Genomic DNA, 19,761 nt, shown 5'->3' on the forward strand with positions numbered 1-19,761 from the left:
GGGATTTTAACTCTTTGGGTAAAGGTCGGGCATCGGGTGAGGCCGATACGGTTGCACATCATTGGATTAGGGCGCAGTTGTTCAGATAGTGGCTAGGTGATGAAGTAGCACGGGTGAAATGTACGGAGGCTTAGGGGGGTCCAGAAGCTTTAATCAGAAGTGATTTGTGTTTATTTGGGGATAATGGGGGATTTATTTGTTTTGTCGAGATAAGGGGTTAATGTATTAGTTTCTATTAAAACTAAGGGTTGGGGGTATTTACTTAGGAATTTAGTTAATATACAGGAAATGGGTTATATCAGGATTTATATAATAAAGTTAATAATTAATATGAAATGTGATGGGCGGAGTGGTTTTTTCCTAAGTAAAAAGGTAAAATGGATGCATTTCGTGCACTTTATTTATATACGCTCAATACTTAGGATAAAAGGATTTTTGTGGGTTTTTGAGTGAAAAGGGATTCACGTGGGGGTTTTCACTTTTCCTAGGCAAATGGTGTTTAACATTAAGAAAAGGGGTTTTCTTAGGGTGATGAGGGGAAATGGATTGTATGAAGGGGGAATGATTTTATGAAGGGGATTCTAGCACTTGTGTCCATAAGTCATTAAGCCGAGGGTCCGGTCCCACCAAAATTCAGAGAAATTCTCTGAGCCTCTTTGACTTGTAGGATTAAAAGTACTAGAACATACTTGTAGATAGGAAATTAGTAATTATAGGGGAAAAAAGAATGAGGGGGAGTTAATCATATGAACTTGTAAACCTTTGTCTTTGCTTCCATAATTGATCATACATGTTGAAATATGTATCTAAGCATGATGCATGTGTTTCAATCCAATTAACTTTGTAGTTCAGCAACCTTTATTCTACTTACCCATTTCTTACATCTAACATGTTTTCTTCATTTCTTTGGGTGCATTTAGGCTAGCAAACCCTTATTCTATCTTTTCTTTTATAAAGCAAACTATCTATTTCTAACCTTATATCATCCAAGGGCTCAAATTAAGCTTATGAGCTCCTTTTATTTTCTCTACCTATCTAATGATATGCCAAGATTAAACTGTTTGGTCAGATTTTATTCTCTAACTATAACCATAAAATTCAAAGCATGAAATAACCAAGATTAAATAGTTTGATCACCATGGATTGTGGCATGAATAACAAGTTGCACACAATCATTATTACGCATAAAAGTAAATAGTAGTGGCATTTAGACTTGCACACTTTCATGGTCTCTTTTGTTTTTGGGGTTCATATATTTTCATTTTTTTTTATCTTTGGCCTTCTCTTATTGTTTTTGTCCTTTGATTTTTCTTTTAGGACATACCCTCTTTACATTTTTAATTTTTATAATAAGGAAAACATTTGCAGAAAGCAAAGGTATGTACAATATTACAAGGATTAACCTTAGTCATTCAAAATTATGACTCCTATTGGTATAGAAACCTAACAGTGGCTCCACTTGGGGATTCCATTTCCTTGTGAAATGTCAAGAACTTTAGAGATCAGTAGCCTTTGAATTGTTGTTGTTGTTGCCTTGCAAAGTTTCCTTCTATGAATCTGCATTATTGATACTTATGATAGTGAATATTTTAAAGCTTAGGGCCTTCTCTTTGGGCTTCAACCTCAAAGATCACCATCCAATCCAAACTAGACTTTTGAAAATAGAATATGTACAAATGAAAATTAGTAATTAGGTTCAAAGTAATGTTTTAGCATTTGACCATTCACTAGCCCACCTTCTGCATCTGTACCATCAATTTTACTCAAGAAGAAAGCATTATTTCCTCTATAATCATAAATGACATAGACACCTTTCCATAGAAAATCAAATTTCCCATGTTTTCCTTTATCTTCCCTCCATGAGTCCCACTTGAGCACTTTGTCACCAATGTAGAAATCTTCAGCCTTGGTTGTCTTATAAAAAATCATCTTAATCTTTTCTTGCACAACTTGAGACCTGACATAGACCTCTTCCCTTGTTTTTTGTAGATGAATAGTTTGGCTGATTCTTCTTTGGATACTATTTGGTTCAACTTGCATTTCTTGAAGTATATTCATTACTGGTACTACCAAAGAGGATGGAGAGACAACTGCCATTCCATAAACTAGTTGATAGGGAGAAGTACCAATTGATTTCTTAGTAGTCAATTTGTCTGCCCATAAGGCATTGACTAGCTTTTTATTCCAAGTTTTCTTATTGTCCTCTAGTAACTTCTTGATGATATTTACTAGGCTTTTGTTTGAGCATTCTGCCAGTCCATGTAGGTTTTAACCCCGTACAGAAATTAACTGCATACGAATTCTAAAACACACAAAATAAAAAATGCGAGAGCATAACACATAAAACACATATACACAGAGATTTTCCCCTGGATCCCAAAACTGAAACTACCAGCTTGATTTTTCATTAATTTCCTTTCAATGCTTTAATACATATTTATACATGTCGAAGCATCCAATACCATGGACTGAAAACCATTGTGTCCAAGACCATGGACCGAAAACCATCGCATCCAAAAAACATGTGTGAAAATCATGCACAAAACCATAGGTGGATCCGCCCAACCTAACATAGGGTCCAAAACCAAAATTTTCTTAGGCACTGCCCTAGACCCCATAAAGTGGAGTTACGGGTACACCTCAAACCACCTGTGACCCCCCCTCGCTACACGTTCATGGAAAGAATATAACACAACCCAACATTCTCCCACTTGTTGTTTTTTTTCCACAAGGGGGCATAAGAGAGCTTAGTCAATTTTCAAACCCTGAAACGCCCATTGTTTCTCTACACCAAGAGAACTTCTCAAAGCTCACAGATTTTGTCAATGCATCTACAGTATTCTTCAAAGTATCCACCTTTAACAACACCTTTTTGTCTTCTATCATATCCCTTACAAAGTGATACTGAACATCAATGTGCTTTGTCTTTGAATGATATGCAGGGTTCTTTGCCAAGAAAATTGCACTTTGGCTGTCACAGTCTATCCTTATAGCTTCCTATACTAATCCCATACGTGAACACAATCTCTGCAACCAAAATACTTCCTTGCTTGCATGAGTGGCTGCCATGTATTCTGCCTCTGTAGTTGATAATGCCACTATAAATTGTTTCTTAGTCATCCAACTGACTGCACCTCCAAATAGGCTAAACACATACCCACTTGTAGATCTTATCTGATCCAGATCTCCAGCCCAGTCTGCATAAAAAAAGCCATGAATATCCAACACTCTGTCCAATCCTGGTCTTCCTTGGTAGCACAAACCATAATCACTAGTGCCACTCAAATACCTGAAAACCCACTTCACTGCTGTCCAGTGCTCCTTCCTTGGTTTTGACATAAACCTGCTCAATACTCCCACTACATGTGCAATGTCTAGTCTAGTACAGACCATTGCATACATTAGGCTATCGACTGCACTTGCATATGGAACACGGGACATGTCCTCTTCCTCTTCTTGTGTATTGGGACACTATTCAGTAGATAACCTCACACCTACAGGAATAGGAACCTTAACCGGTTTACTATCCTGCATATTAAACCTCTGCAGTATTGTCTCGACATACTTCCTCTAATTTAACCAGAGCTTCCTCTTGGTACGATCTCTTTTAATTTCCATGCCCAAAATATAGTTTGCAGCACCAAGATCTTTCATGTCAAATTTGGAGGACAATTCGGTCTTCAAATCCTGGATAATTTCTTTGTCATTTCCAACTAGCAACATATCATCCACATATAAGACCAAATAAATAACACGGTCACCAATTAATTTAACATACACACAGTGATATTCTTTGCTTCTGGTGAAGCCAAGTCCCCGTATAAATGTATCAAATTTATGATACCACATCCTTGGTGACTGTTTTAACCCATATAGAGACTTCTTTAACTTGCATACCATTTCTTTCTTACCCTTCACCGCAAAGCCTTCAGGTTGCTTCATGTAGATCTCCTCTTCCAGATCCCTGTGAAGAAATGTTGTCTTCACATCCATCTGTTCTACCTCAAAATCAAAAGTAGCAGCAACAGATAAAAGTAACCTAATAGAAGTTACCTTGGAACCACGAGAAAAAATATCACCAAAATCAATTCCCGGCACCTGGGAATATCCTTTTGCTACCAACCGAGATTTGTATTTCTCCACGTTTCCTTCTGCATTTGTCTTCTTCTTGAACACCCATTTGCTGCCAATGGGTTTCCTTCGAGCTTGTTAGCTCTGCTATTACTTTCAACATTTAAAGGACAAATGCAGGCCTAATTGGGTTATTGATGATTAAAAATGGGGTCACAACAGTTGGTTTTCCTTCCCTCCTTCATTTTTTCTACATTCCCATAACACCGCTACCCCTGTTTTGCACCCACATTTAGCATAAAAGTTGTGTTTCCTTAGCTCCCAGGTTCTTTAGTTTAAACGTTATAAAACCCTCTATAAACCCATTTTCCCGAGGCGCGAAGTCTAAACCCACACGACCATATTCATATAACCATGCACTATTACCGTAGTTGTCCCTGTCACATCACTCAAAACACGTGCTTTAAACCTTGGCTGTCCGATCCTCCGCCTCGCTATCCAACGATATACGCTACTCTCACCCCCGTAAACCTGCATGCTTGTTAATCCGCGGGGAAAGTGGGTTTCCTCTGCCACGTGTCGCACAAAGATTGGATCACGCGGTCGCATACGAATACCGCCCACCTCCGATAAGCGGTGCAGGGAAATCGCTTACCCTCATCCACCTGTCCTCCCGCCCGTTAATTTTTGTGCACCTTTCGTGCCCGATAGCCATCAGATCTGCCAGACCGCAATCCGATGGCTCACAATTGTCTCAGCCCGCCTCCTCTCGATCACTCCCTCTGATTCAATCTCTGCCATTCATCTGTTGGATCCAACGGCTGTTGTTTGTTCCCCGACTTGCTCTTGCCTCCACCATATTATCCCTATCCATAGCATGTCCTGTGCTTCCTAAAGATGAAGGTGGCCAGCTACCTGTACCTGGCACAATTAGTCTTCAACCACCGCATTCAAAGAGCAGTATGGCCGAAGGACAAGAAGGACAAGCCTCGAGCAGTTAAAACGTTTATCAGGCATGGAATTTCATCCATATTTCATTCCATCTGCTCAAGAAGGACAGCAGAATGTCAGGAAAGGTCAAATTCATTCATTGAAGCAGCAAATTGTATCAGAGACCCATATCAGAGAATTAAGGTGGTTGGTGGTCCATTATGACCCCTCCACGCATAGGATAGCAGATATTTTGTAAACAAACTCTATATATACCCAAAAACAAGATGTAATGAGGGTTGATGGATATTGTTTTGATGTAAAGTTCAACTTCTGGAGACTGTAACTACTGTGATACCTGCAGCGTTTGGTCTTCATTTTCAGCTAATGCAAGCTTCTTTTGCTATTAATTGCTCACTTTCCACTTCTTCTTTGTTCCAGGTTGTGCCTGTTATGCATTTTTCATGTGCTCTTGATGTTTAGCATTAGAGGGGTTGTCATCCCACCTCTGTGTTAGAATCTAGTATGTATTATTGAAGGTGTATGCAGGTTTCTATTTTCTTGGTGCCAGAGAGCTATCATCTTGTCTGTGCATTAGGAAATAGATTTACAGACCTTTTAACTGGTTGCAGCCGGCCATCACAGGGTCCTGTGCATCTGCTGGTGTGGTCAGTATTCTCCATCTTCACCTGATCCTCAAACTGTGAGTAATTGGTGGTCTAAAGCCTTGTAGTCTGGGGTGTTCACCCATGTCTGGGGTTAAGCATAGTAGGAGTGGTTATCTGGCTTTAATATGCATCATTCCTTCCATTCATCCAACATTTTCCAACATTTTTTGTTGAGCTTATAATGTTCCCGAGCATCTTTGAGATACAACCTAGGAGAGTTTCATGGGTTGATAACATTAATTGGCGTTGTTGCCAGGGAGAGGAGATTGAAGTTCAGCTTCCCTGGGAGAATGACACAGTTCTAGATTTTGATGCTAGACAAGGTCTGGGCACATTTCTGGTTGTAATCATCTATCTAGTGACTCCACTAGAGGAAGACCAACCTTTGGCGACTCCACATTGAAGTTTTGGCTCAGTTTGTGAGACATACTCGAAGAAATCCTCAGAAATCACCAACTGAATCAGTTCCTGACCCTGAGAAGATTGTCAAATTGAAGAAAATATCACAGAAAGGGGCATCAGGATCAGGTAAGCCTAAGAAATCCCATGCATCTCTAAAAGATAAAGTTATAGCTGAAGATATACAGTTTGAAGATTTAGAGCCCAGCATTGTTAATAAGGAAATTCCTTCAGGGATTATTAAAGCCCCTTGTCCATCTAGTTCCCCTTTGAATCTCAGTCTAAAGAAAACTTCCCATATAGTCCAAAACATCCCTTTGTCTCTGCCATCCATCACATTACTTCCTATTAATCAATCTGCTAATATCCTTCCACATATCCCAATCACGGCAGGCTAGCAAGCACCCACAAAGATAGAAAGAATTGTTGCTACTAGATATGGACCTTTGGTCTTGCCTGTTCCTTTAAATCCCATGCCTGTGGGAGAATATCATAAATATATGCCTAAGTTCACTGGCACAGAGGGAGTAACAGCTGAAGAACACCTTGAAGCTTTTTATAGTTATGCTGATAACTTAGATATAAGTGAAAATGATGTGTGGATGAGAGTTTTTGTCCAGAGCCTTGATGGAGAGGCCAGAAAGTGGTTCAGAGAACTAGCCCCTAGATCTATTGCTGATATTGAAGCCTTAGATGATGCATTTTTGAAGCACTAGGGAGATAAAAAAGACTTTTTGTATTATCATACTGAGTTTGGTAACCTGAAGAGGGAAAATGGGGAATCATTGCCTGATTTTAATAAAAGATTCAATCGTATGTATAGCAAGATACCAGCTGAGGTAAAGCCTACCCCCACCTCTGCCAAACTCACTTATGCCAATTCTTTTGACTTTGATTTATGCCTATTGTTGAGAGAAAGGAGATGTGCTACTCTAGCAGACATGCAGAATGCAGCCCTAGAAGTAGAGTCTAACATTATCGCTGCAGAAAAGCTCAAAGGTCAAGCTGACAGAAGAAGGCAAAGAGGTCAGGCTTCTACTTCCTCTACATCATCTTCAGAACCTAAATTAGATAAAATGACTAAGATGGTAGAGTCATTGGCTGTTGAAATTTCTAAGTTGAAGGTCGAGCAAAGTTCAGGAAAAAAAAGGCAGCAGAACATATTTTCTCCAAGAAACCCAAATCCTTTCAGAAGAGCAAATGAGTAGTTACAAATAATTCAGAGGGAAAAAGAACCGAATGAAGAACAGAAAGTTAAAGCTCCCTTCCAAAATGTAGTCATGGAGGAGGAACAATTTGAAGATGAGGATGAAATTCACTGCATGGAAGATAAAGGCAGCGCTGCATTTTTTACAATGGATGCTTATGAAGAATCTTTGCTGCAGGAACAAGACAGTCAGGAGTGGGACAAAGAGGTTGTTCTACAAACTCAGGAGCAGCAAAGATATAATCTGAGGTCAAATGCAAAAAATGTCAAGGAGAATACTGCCCAAAGAGCTGCTGTCCAAACAGAATCACATAATATCAAATAGAGAAGACCTGCAGCTGATCTAATCATCCTCAAAGCTCCAGTTCAAGAGGTAAAAGGTTCTGGTAAGTTGCCTCCCTCTTTCAGCTTTGAGTCAGAAGTTCAAAAATTGAAAATATTTGTGCCTCTGGTAGAGTTGGTAAAGAGTGAAGTAATTAGAAAGCCTATCCTTGAGGCCCTTGAGCTGGAAGCCACACAAACATCCACTGACTCTGTCAATTTGCAAGATGACAAGCCTACCATTGTGCTTAGCCCCATGATTGAACCTGCTGATAATAATTCTCCATCTTTCTATGTCTCCTTGACCATTCATGACAAAATCCTCCACAATTGCCTGCTAGATACAGGGGCCAGCCACAATTTGATGCCTAAAGCTGTCATGGAAGAGTTAGGCCTTGACATCACCAGACCATATCATGATTTATTCTCTTTTGATTCAAGGAAAGTGAAATTCCTAGGATTGATCAAAGACCTGGCCATTACCTTAACTCAGCTGCCCATGAAGAGTATAATGATGGATATTGTGGTAGCAGATGTCGCTCCTAAGTTTGGCATGCTGCTTTCTAGAGGATGGATTAAGAGACTAGGTGGGACATTACAAAATGATCTATCTTATTCCATTGTCCCAGTTTTTGGAGGGGAAAGAAGGAGATTGTACAGAGAAGCACAGTTGGCATATATCATTAGTGATGAGAAAAATCCTACCAATCATCCTATTTATGCTGTGGACACTGATTTTGGAGCATGTATCCTCCAAATAGAAGAATCTCAAAAGGTCGCAATGCAGCTCAAGAAACCAACAAATCAGGTCGAGAAAAAGCAAGGAAGTCAGGTTTGGGAGATGTTCTTTGACGGAGCATGTTCCAGGGAGACTGCAGGAGCAGGAGTGGTGCTGATATCTCCACAAAAGAAGAGCACACAGCTGTCTTTCAAGCTGTATTTTCATGTCACAAACAATATAGCAAAGTATGAGGCTCTGCTATTGGGTCTTAATGCAGAAAAAGACAGAGGAATCAAGAACATAAAGGTGTTTGGAGATGCTGATCTGATCATTCAGCAAGTAAATAAAACATTTCAAGCAAAGCACCCAAGGTTGAAAGCATACAAAGATGAGGTATGGAGAATCAGATATTATTTTGATTATTTTTCGATTCCCTTTCTATGTCTGCTAGTCTATTTATCCCTCCCATGCCTCCCAGACTAGTTTATGAATTCCAAATGAAATATAGACCCTCCTTGCCTGACAATGTCCAACATTGGAAAGTCTTTGATGATGATGATGGGATAAATAGGTTTCTTCAAGTCATTGATGAATTTTCTGAAATGCAAATTGACCAAGAGAATGATGCCTTGCAAGAAACCCCCCAATCCCAGCTTAGAAATAAAATTGGTAAAAATAGCATTGTCCAGCTTCCTAGCAATCATATTCCTAAGGGTTTAATTCCTCTAAAAAGACTGTTTGACCAGAATGATGTGCCTTACAAAGATACCCAAAAAGAAGACCAATTTGCAGTCTGTAAGCATGATATCGGGAGTCCAGGTCAACTAAGATATGTAAATTTGTCCACTCATCTATCTGCTGATCAGAGTTCTGAATATTGCAAACTAATGAAGCAATTTGTTGATGTGTTTGCTTGGGAGTATAGTGACCTGAAAACGTATGATAAGAATATAATCTAGCATAAAATCCCTCTGGAGAAAGACACTATTCCTTTCAAACAAAAGTTGAGACCAATAAATCCTATGCTTCTTCCTCTAATTGAAAAAGAAATTAAAAAATTGTTGGCTACCAAGATTATATTTCCTCTTAGATATTCAAAATGGGTAGCCAATATAGTAGTGGTGAGGAAGAAAAGTGGGAAAATCAGACTGTGTGTTGATTTCAGAAACTTGAACAAGTGCTCAAAGAAAGACAACTATCCTCTACCGAAGATGGATCATTTGCTGCAAAAGGTCTCAGGAGCCAAAGTAATGTCTTTCTTGGATGGATTTTCAGGCTTTAATCAGATTGCTATGCATCCATATGACCAAGAGAAGACTGCATTCACCACTCCTTGGGGCACTTTTATGTATGCCAAGATGCCTTTTGGGTTGATGAATGCTGGAGCTACCTTTCAGAGAGCTATGGATATAGCATTTGTGGGAGAGAAGGATAAATTTGTCCTTATCTACCTTGATGACATAACAGTATACTCCAGCAGCCATCAAAACCATTTGCAGCATTTGAAAAAGGTGTTTCTGAAGTGCAGAAGGTTTGGGATTTCAGTCAATCCTAAAAAGTCACAATTTGCTTTAGAAGAAGGCAAGCTGTTGGGACATATTGTTTCTGCTGCAGGTGTCCGGATTGATCCAGAAAGAGTAAAAGCAATACAGACTTTGTCTATCCCGAGATCAAAGAAGGATATTCAGTCCTTTCTGGGCAAAATTAATTTTGTCAGGAGGTTTATACCAAATTTTGCAGAACTGGTAAAGCATGTTACCTCCATGTTGAAGAAAGGATCAGAGGTAAGATGGACTGATGCAGCAAGAAAATCATTTGAGTCTATTAAAAAAGCCATTATGGAAGCTCCCACTTTAATAAGTCTGGATTACAGCAAGGAGTTCCATGTGTTCTTATTTTCCTCTGAAGATACCATTGCAGCAGTTTTATTGCAAGCAGATGAAGAAGGTTCAGAACATCCAGTAGCATTTTTCAGCAAGAACTTGAGGGATGTTGAACTGAGGTATGATATTATTGAAAAAAATGCATATGCCCTTATCAAATCCTTGAAATGTTTCAGAGTTTACATCCTGCATTCCAAGATAATTGCATATGTGCCCTCTGCTGCAATAAAAGATGTCTTAACACAACCTGATGCTAATGGAAGAAGGGCTAAATGGATTGCAAAATTGATTGAATTTAATATAGAACTGAAGCCCACCAAGCTGGTCAGAGGTCAGGGTCTTGCCAAATTATTGGCTGAAGAAAATTACAGATCATTGGATATTGATTTCCTATGCACAATTGCAGAAAATGGTCAAACAGAAGAAAGGGAAGCAGCTGAACCAGAGAAAGAGCAGTCAGTGGCCGAGAATCTAGCTTCATGTGATTGGTATTCTGCAATAGTTAATTTCTTGCTGAAGCTAGAAATCCCTTCAGAACTTACTCAAAGTCAAGCCAGAACTATAAAGCTTAGGGAAGCTAAATATTGCATTAATGAAAATCTGCTCTACTGGAGGGATCCATCTGGAGTGCTTTTGAGGTGTCTAGACAAATAATAGTCAATAGAAGTCATGCAGCAGTTTCATTCCAGCATGTGTGGAGGTCACCATTATTGGAAAACCACTGCACATAAGATTCTTAGAGTTGGGTATTATTGGCCCACTTTATTTTCTGATGTATTTTCATTTGTTAAATCATGCGACAGGTGCCAAAGATTTGAAGGAAAGTAGCAGTTAAAGTCCCTGCCCCTAAAACCAATACAGGAAAAAGGACCTTTTCAGCAATGGGGCTTGGATTTTATTGGAGAAATCAATCCACATTCTAGTGGCTAGCACAAATGGATATTAGTAGCTACTGATTATTTCACTAAGTGGATTGAAGTAGTCCCTACCAGGAAAGCTGATCATAATGTGGTCATGAAGTTTTTAATTGAAAATATCTTTACTAGATTTGGTTGTCCATATAAATTAGTCACATACAATGCAGCAGCCTTCAAGGCAAAAGAATTGGTGGATATGTGTGATTCAATGGGTATTAAACTGGTTCATTCCACCTCATATTATCCTCAAGGGAATGGTCTGGCAGAATCCTCTAATAAAAGCCTGATAAGGATAATTAAGAAGCTGTTAGAGGACAACAAAAAGAATTGGGATTCTAAGCTCAAATATGCACTGTGGGCTGACAGAGTAACCATTAAGAAATCCACAAGAAATTCTCCATCCAGGCTAGTATATGGTACTGAAGCTGTATTCCCAATTCAGCGAACTCTCCCTGTGGAAAAATTCCTTCAAGAATAGCAGAATGAGCAAGAAGAAATGGCAAAGAGGATCACTGATTTAGCAGAGATACATCAAATTAGAGAATAGCTGGTTGAAAAGGCCGCAGCACATCAGAAAAAGATCAAGGATGCTTTTGACAGGAAGACAAAATTAGATAATTTTCAGGTTGGAGACTTGGTTCTGAAATGGGATGCATTGAATGAAAAGAAAGGAAACCATGGAAAATTTGATGCTTTCTGGACAGGGCCTTTCATAATTTCTTAGATTCAAGGGAACAACACCTTCATACTGAAAAGTATGGGAGGAGAAGCAGTTTTTGATGGCCTAGTTAATGGGCGTTTTCTGAAAATTTGTGTGATTTAAGGTCTTTTGGGCTTAAAGGTTGTAAATATTTGGTTTTATCAATTTCAATCAGACTCCATGCCCAATGGAACACTAGGAATTTTGCTAATTTGTTTTCATCAGGAAGGCATTGATTTGCATGTTCTTGAGACCTCACAGGGAGGATCTCATCCCCAGAAGGAGCCAGTGTTAGCTCTGCTATTACTTTCAACATTTAAAATAAAAATGCAGGCCTGATTGGGTTATTGATGATTAAAAAGGGGGTCGCAGCAGTTGGTTTTCCTTCCCTCCTTCATTTTTTCTACGTTCCCATAACACCGCTATCCCTGTTTTACACCCACATTTAGCATAAAAGTTGTGTTTCCTTAGCTCCCGGGTTCTTTAGTTTAAACGTTATAAAACCCTCTATAAACCCATTTTCCTTGGGCGCGAAGTCTAAACCCACATGACCATATTCATATAACCACGTGCTGTTACCGTAGTTGTCCCTGTCAGATCATTCAAAACACATGCTTTAAACCTTGGCCGTCTGATCCTTCGCCTTGCGGTTCAACGATATACGCTACTCCCGCCCCCGTAAACCTGTGCGCTCGTTAATCCGTGGGAAAAGTGGTTTTCCTCCGCCACGTGTCGCACAAAGATTGTATCGAGTGGTCACGTATGAATACCACCCGCCTCCAATAAGCGGTGCGGGGAAACTACTTACCACCGTCCGCTTGTCCTCCCGCCCATTAATTTCCGTGCACCTTTCACACCCGATAGCCGTCAGATCTGCTAGACCGCGATCCGATGGCTCACAATTGTCTCCCGATGGCTCACAATTGTCTCTCGATGGCTCACAATTGTCTCTGCCTGCCTACTCCCGATGGCTCCCTCCGATTCAATCTCCGTCGTTCATCTGTTGGATCCAACGGCTGTTGTTTGTTCCCTGACCTGATCTCGCATCCGCCATATTATCCCTGTCCATAGCTTGTCTTGTGCTCCCTAAAGATGAAGGTGGCCAGCTACCTGTACTCGGCACAGTTAGTCTTCAACCACCGCATTCAAAGAGCAGTATGGCCGAAGGACAAGAAGGACAAGCCTCAAGCAGTTAAAATGTTTATCAGGCATGAATTTCATCCATATTTCATTCCATCTTCTCAAGAAGGACAGCAGAATGTCAGGAAAGGTCAAATTCATTCATTGAAGCATCAAATTGTATCAGAGGCCCATATCAAAGAATTAAGGTGGTTGGTGGTCCATTATGACCCCTCCACGCATAAGATAGTAGATATTTTGTTAACAAACTCTATATATACCCAAAAACAAGATGTAATGAGGGTTGATGGATATTGTTTTGATGTAAAGCTCAACTTCTAGAGACTGTAACTACTTTGATACCTGCAGCGTCTGGTCTTCATTTTCAGCTAATGCAAGCTTCTTTTGTTGTTAATTACTCACTTTCCACTTCTTCTTTGTTCCAGGGTATGCCTATTATGCATTTTTCATGTGCTCTTGATGTTTAGCATTAGAGGGGTTGTCATCCCACCTCTGTGTTAGAATCTAGTATGTATTATTGAAGGTGTATGTAGGTTTCTATTTTCTTGGTGCTAGAGAGTTGTCATCCTATCTGTGCATTAGGAAATAGATTTACAGACCTTTTAACTGGTTGCAGTCGGCCATCACAGGGTCCTGTGCATCTGCTGGTGTGGTCAATATTTTCCATCTTCACATGATCCTCAAACTGTTAGTAATTGGTGGTCTAAAGCCTTGTAGTCTAGGGGTGTTCACCCATGTCTGGGGTTAAGCATAGTAGGAGTGGTTATCTAGCTTGAATATGCATCATTCCTTCCATTCATCCAACATTTTCCAACATTTTTTGTTGAGCTTGTAATGTTCCCGAGCATCTTTGAGATACAACCTAGGAGAGTTTCTTGGGGTGATAACAGAGCCGGCAACTCCACCGGATCCCAAGCCTCATTTTTCTGCAAAGATGCCATTTCATCAACCATGGCCTCTTTCCAGAGTTTTCCATCCTCTGAATCTACTGCTTCCTTTACAGTTATGGGATCATCATCAGTAATAGATAAAGCAAAATTTGAACAGAAAGAAGATGGACTATACCTTTCTGGCTGCCTTCTTTCTCGAACTGATCTTCTCACACCCGAAGTTTGCGGCTCTTCATCTTCTGATTCCTCCTCTTATGTAGAGTCTGATTATTCCTCCTTTAGCTCAAACTCTATCTTCTTAGGTTCCTTTGGTTGGACTTCATGTTTAATAACATCTTTCACCTCTCTGAAAACCACATCTCGGCTGTACACAACCTTCCTTGTTACTGGGTTCCAAAGCTTATAACCCTTTAAACCATCCTTATACCCAATAAAGATGCACTTTTCAGATTTACTATCCAACTTGGTTCGTTTCTCCTTTGGAACATGTACATATGCATCACATCTAAATACCCTCAGATGTGAAAGAGAGGGTTTCTTACCAGTCCATATCTCTTGTGGAGTTTTATCCTCCAATGCTGATGAAGGTGATCTATTAACCAGGTAACATGTTGTCTCCACCGCCTCTACCCAGAATTCATGTCCTAACCCGGCACCACCGAGCATGCTTCTTGCCCTTTCCATCAACGTCTTGCCCATTCTTTCTGCAACTCCGTTTTGCTGAGGTGTATATGGAGTAGTCTTCTGCCGTGCTATGCCACACTTCTTACAGAATTCTTCAAATTCCTTACTATAAAACTCTCCACTGTTATCTGTCCTCAGCACCTTTATCTTCTTCTCTATCTATTTTTCCACCAGAGCCTTAAATTCTTTAAACTTTTCAAAGACTTCAGATTTCTTCTTAAGGAAATATATCCATGTATTCCTTGAGAAGTCATCTATAAATGATACATAGTACACAGACTTACCCAGTGATGGAACCTTCACAGATCCAAACACATCACTGTGCACAAGCTCTAATATCTGTTTCGCCTTCTTACCACCAGAGGGGAACCTCACCCGATTCTGCTTCCCATATACACAATTTTCACAGAAATGGAAATCCAGACAGCAATTACTCATACCTTCTACCATACCTTTATCATGAAGTATTCGAAGGCCCTTCTCTCCAATATGTCCAAGCCTTTTATGCCACAGCGTGGTCTTCTCTCTAGATACCACTAGATTTTCTTCTCCACCTTTAGGAACCACAGAACTGTTGCACCCATCAACAACAGTGCTACCTTGCAGCTTGTACAGAGTTTCAGTCTGAACTCCCGCGTCAATACCAGTTCCCCCCCCGAACCATCTTGCAGGTATCTTTCTCGAACACTGTTTTTACACCTGCATCATCCAGCTTGCTTACAGAAATCAGATTTCTGGCCAATGCAGGAATATGCAGAACACCCGAAAGTGTTCTAACCCTTCCACCTTGCAACTTCAACTTTACTTTTCCGCGACCAATGATTCTAGCCTTCCTATCATCCCCTAAGAAGACATCACCACCATCGTATTTCTCATACTCGCAGAACCACTCTCTATGGGGAGTGAAGTGAAAGGATGCACCTGAGTCAATCAACCATGCCTCATGATCTACATGTGTACTTGAAGAAGCTAAGTAAACATCCCCACCCTCATCTGAGGTGGTTTTCGCCTCTGCAGAAGGATAATCATCAGATCCCTTTCCTTTATCATGAGCTTTAGATTTACAATCCCTTTTGTAGTGCCCTTCCTTTCCGCATTTCCAGCACACCACCTTTACAGGTTTTCCTAGAGATTTAGATCTCCCACTCGATGAATTATTTTTGTTTCTATTCTGGGAGCGTCCTCATATAGACAAGGCATCACCATACTATCTCTCCATATTTTTTTGTCTCATCTCCTCCATCAGCAAGGATGAGACTATTTCATCAAACTGCAAGGCAGTTGCATTGCTACCTATTGCAATAACCAAACTATCCCACGAATCTGGAAGAGAACACAACAACCTAATGCACTTATCTTCATCTGAAATTTTAATATCAACAAATTCTAACGAACTTACCACAGTATTAAATGCATTCAGATGCTTTTTTATACATCTTTTTCCGTAGGAACAATTTATTCACCAAAGACTTAGATTGGTATAAAGTCCCTAACTTGTCCCACAAAGCCTTCGCCATAGCTTCGCCTGATACATTCAACAATACTGAATCTGAGACACACAATTGTATTGTGCTCTTTGCCTTCCAATCCAACTTCTTCCATTCTTCATCGGATACTCTTGTTGGTTTAGTACCTGTATCTACCGTGATCCACTGATCTTTATGCACCAACAGATCCTCCATATTGAGTTTCCACAACTCAAAACTCTGACCATTAAATTTCTTGATCTCTATCCTTCCACTACTCGCCATCTTCTTTCACCACCAAAATCAATCTCGTAGATATCCCACTGAACAGGGTCTACCACAGGCCCGAGAAAAACCCCTCAGCAACAAAGGCATCCCCTTGAAGCCAAAACAGCGCTGATACCAAATGTAGGTTTTAACCTCGTACAGAAATTAGTTGCATACGAATTCTAAAACACATAAAATAAAAGATGCGAGAGCATAACACATAAGACACATATACACAGATATTTTCCCCTGGATCCCAAAACTGGGACTACTAGCTTGATTTTTCATTATTTTCCTTTCAATGTTATAATACATATTTATACATGCTAAAGCATCCAATACCATGGGCCAAAAACCATCGCGTCCAAAAAACATGTGCGAAAATCATGCATAAAACCATAGGTGGGTCCGCCCAACCTAACATAGGGTCCAAAACCAAAATTTTCTGGGGCGTTGCCCCGGACCCCATAAAGTGGGGTTACGTGTACACCTCAAACCCCTTGTGACCCCCCCCCGCTACACAGTCGTGGAAAGAATATAACACAACCCAACATTACCTTGAGGGTAATATGTTGTGGAATGGCGAAGGATGATATGGTATTTACTGCAGAAATCTTTCATTCTTATGGATTTAAAGGTTGCTGCATTATCAGTAATGAGTTTAGTTGGACATCCAAATCTTGATAGAATATTGGTTTCAAGGAAGGTTATGATAATAGTATCTGTGGCTTGCCTTGAAGGTATGGCCTCTATCCATTTCGTGAAGTAGTCTGTGGCTATGAGGATCCATTTGTGTTGGGTAGAGGAGGGTGGGTGAATTTCACCAATGAAGTCTAGACCCCATTGTTGAAAAGGTATTTCAACAAAGGTTGGCTTGAGAGGTAAAGGTAAGAGCTTTTTCTTCCCCTCAAAAATTTGACATTTGTGACAGGAGGTCACATATTTTTTGACATCAGCGAACAAGGTAGGCTAGTAGAAACTAGCTCTAAGGATTTATCTGTAGTAGTCTTCCAGTAAAGGTGTCCTCCATAGTCACCTGCATGAAACTCTTGTAAAAATTTGTTAGATTCTTCTTTTAATAAGAAATTGAGAAGAATACCTTCATGATCTCTCCAAAACAAAACATTGTCTAATATACAAAATCTTAAGGATTTCATCTTCAAAAACCTACTTTTAGTCCTAGATAATTCAGGAGGAGCTTGTAAATTCAGTAAAACATAAATAATATTATCATACCAAGGTGATTCAAGAAAGGCCTGACTGATTAGTGGAGTCACCATCTCCTCTTCATTATCTATTGCTACAATAAAGTTTATATCCAAGGCCTGACAGTTCGATTCAGCCATGAGCTTGGCTAAACCTTGGCCCTTGATTAACTTAGTAGGTTTGATTTCTATATCATACTCTAAAATAGTAGCAATCCACTTTCCCCTTTTTCCATCAGGACCATCCTGAGTTAGGATGTCTTTTACTACTGAATTAGGAACGTAGGCTACTATATGAGAATATAAGATGTATACCCTAAAATCCTTAATGGCTTTGACTAAAGCCAAAGCTTGTTTTTCCATTATGTTATATTTCAAGGGGGAATCTCTCAGAGCTTTTCTAAAGAAAGCAATGGGTTGTTCATAGCCCTGGTCATTTTTCTGTAATAGGACAGCAGCTATTGTGTGTTTAGAAGCAAAGGGAAACAAGATGAAATCTCTATCAAATTTAGGATTGATTAATACAAGTGTTTTAGTTAAGACTAGTTTGATGTCTTCAAAGGATTTCTTAGCCTCAACAGTCCATTTTATGGTGGAGTCCTTTTTTAGCATGTTTTTTAATGATCTAATTAACTCTGCTAGATTAGATTTTTTTTTTTTTCTCGGCAATACTAACTACTTTTATATTAATATGTACAGAAAAACTTTACATCCAAAGAAGCTGGCTGCCCAGGGCCAACTGTGGCTCCATGGGTGGCATTATCAGACTTATATTTTTGCCTCGCAGGGCGATATTTCCAGATAGATCAAAATGCAGGACGCTGAGAGTTTCCATAGTAGCACCATAACGACCCACGCAGGGGCACTTCCAAAAAGACATGTAACCCAAACAAACTGTAGAAACTGAAAGCATAACCATGAACAGACAAAAAACAGGCAACGACATAAAACTTGTACCCAACAGTAGACTCCGCACCCACTGCGACTGTGGTGGCCGCGAGCAGGACTTAGCAACATGAAGAACACAGACCACCATGTAGAACAGAAAATTGAAATTGTCCATACCCCTGAACCCGACCTGAGAGAAGGAGGCAAAAGCAAAAGAGCGCCGCTGGGAGCTACTCCTCTGGTTCTTCTTCCATAACCATAGCCATGGGATTCTGCGCAGGGGCTGGCTGCTCGGGAACTCGAAGTTGGGAGGGGGGTTGAGGATGCTCTCTTCCAGAATTGCCCGCAGCAATTGCCGGCTCCCCCATTGGGAGCTTCCCCTTGCCGCTCGCTGAGCTATCCGCTGCAATTGACGGCTCCCCCATTGGGAGCTTCCCCTTGCCGCTCGCTGTGCTATCCTCAGCAAGGACCAGTGACAACCCTTCTTCATTCTCCTCTGGGATTTTGGTGAAAAGCACAGAGATATGTGCATTAATTCCTGCATTATTCCTGGAGCTACCTAGTGTGAAGATGACTGAGCCAAATGCTGGGAGCATGGGCTCCCCCTCACTAGATCTACCAACTTCCATAACTTGACAGGCCGGGATAGGGGTGGCACCCATTCTTCTATAACAGTAGCAGCAGCAGCAATGATGATGAATGTCCACTGCAGGGGGACGAGAGGATTCTCCACGCCCGGGGCCTCTTCTACAAGGCATCCTTTCACGCACCATGATAACCACCAGCTCCTTATTCTGTTCCCGAGAAGAGGAGGGCCGACAGTGGTTACGATCCCTTCCCACAGCTTGCTGCCCCCAACTTGGGATTGAACAGAGCTTAAATGAGTGTAGACACAGTCCAGGAAACGCAGGTATGAAGCGAACCTCGCCCCAACTCTCAACCACCAGCTCGCGGCATCGACACTCAGCGTTCTGTGTATCCCCCTTAACGCGTTGAGCTCCCTTCTCCATCCAATCCTCATACTTAAGCCCAATAACATTTCTGTTGAAATGACCTGCATTGAATGCGCATTGCAGGCTTGCCATCCCCTCCAGCGGCTCCATTAAGGATGCCCTGATGCCTTTCCCGTCTTGATGTTTCGACGGCTTGAGGCATTAAAGGCCCATGCTTTTTCACGTGGCAGCCCATGCCCGGCATGTGGCTCACCCTTGTCCATCTCGATGACACCCGCATCCGGGGCTGCTAGATTAGATATAAATCTTCTAAGAAAATTTATTTTTCCTAAGTAAGCTTGTAATTCTCTAATGTTCCTAGGGTGTCCTACTTGTAAGACGGGTTCTATTCTTGCAGGGTCTATTCTTATACCATCTTTTGAAATTATGTGACCTAAAAAATTTCCTTCCT

This window comes from Pinus tabuliformis, chromosome 3_2, assembly GCF_031772625.1.
Source record: "Pinus tabuliformis cultivar Carrire ecotype Pingquan chromosome 3_2, CPIR1, whole genome shotgun sequence".
NCBI lineage: Eukaryota > Viridiplantae > Streptophyta > Pinopsida > Pinales > Pinaceae > Pinus > Pinus tabuliformis.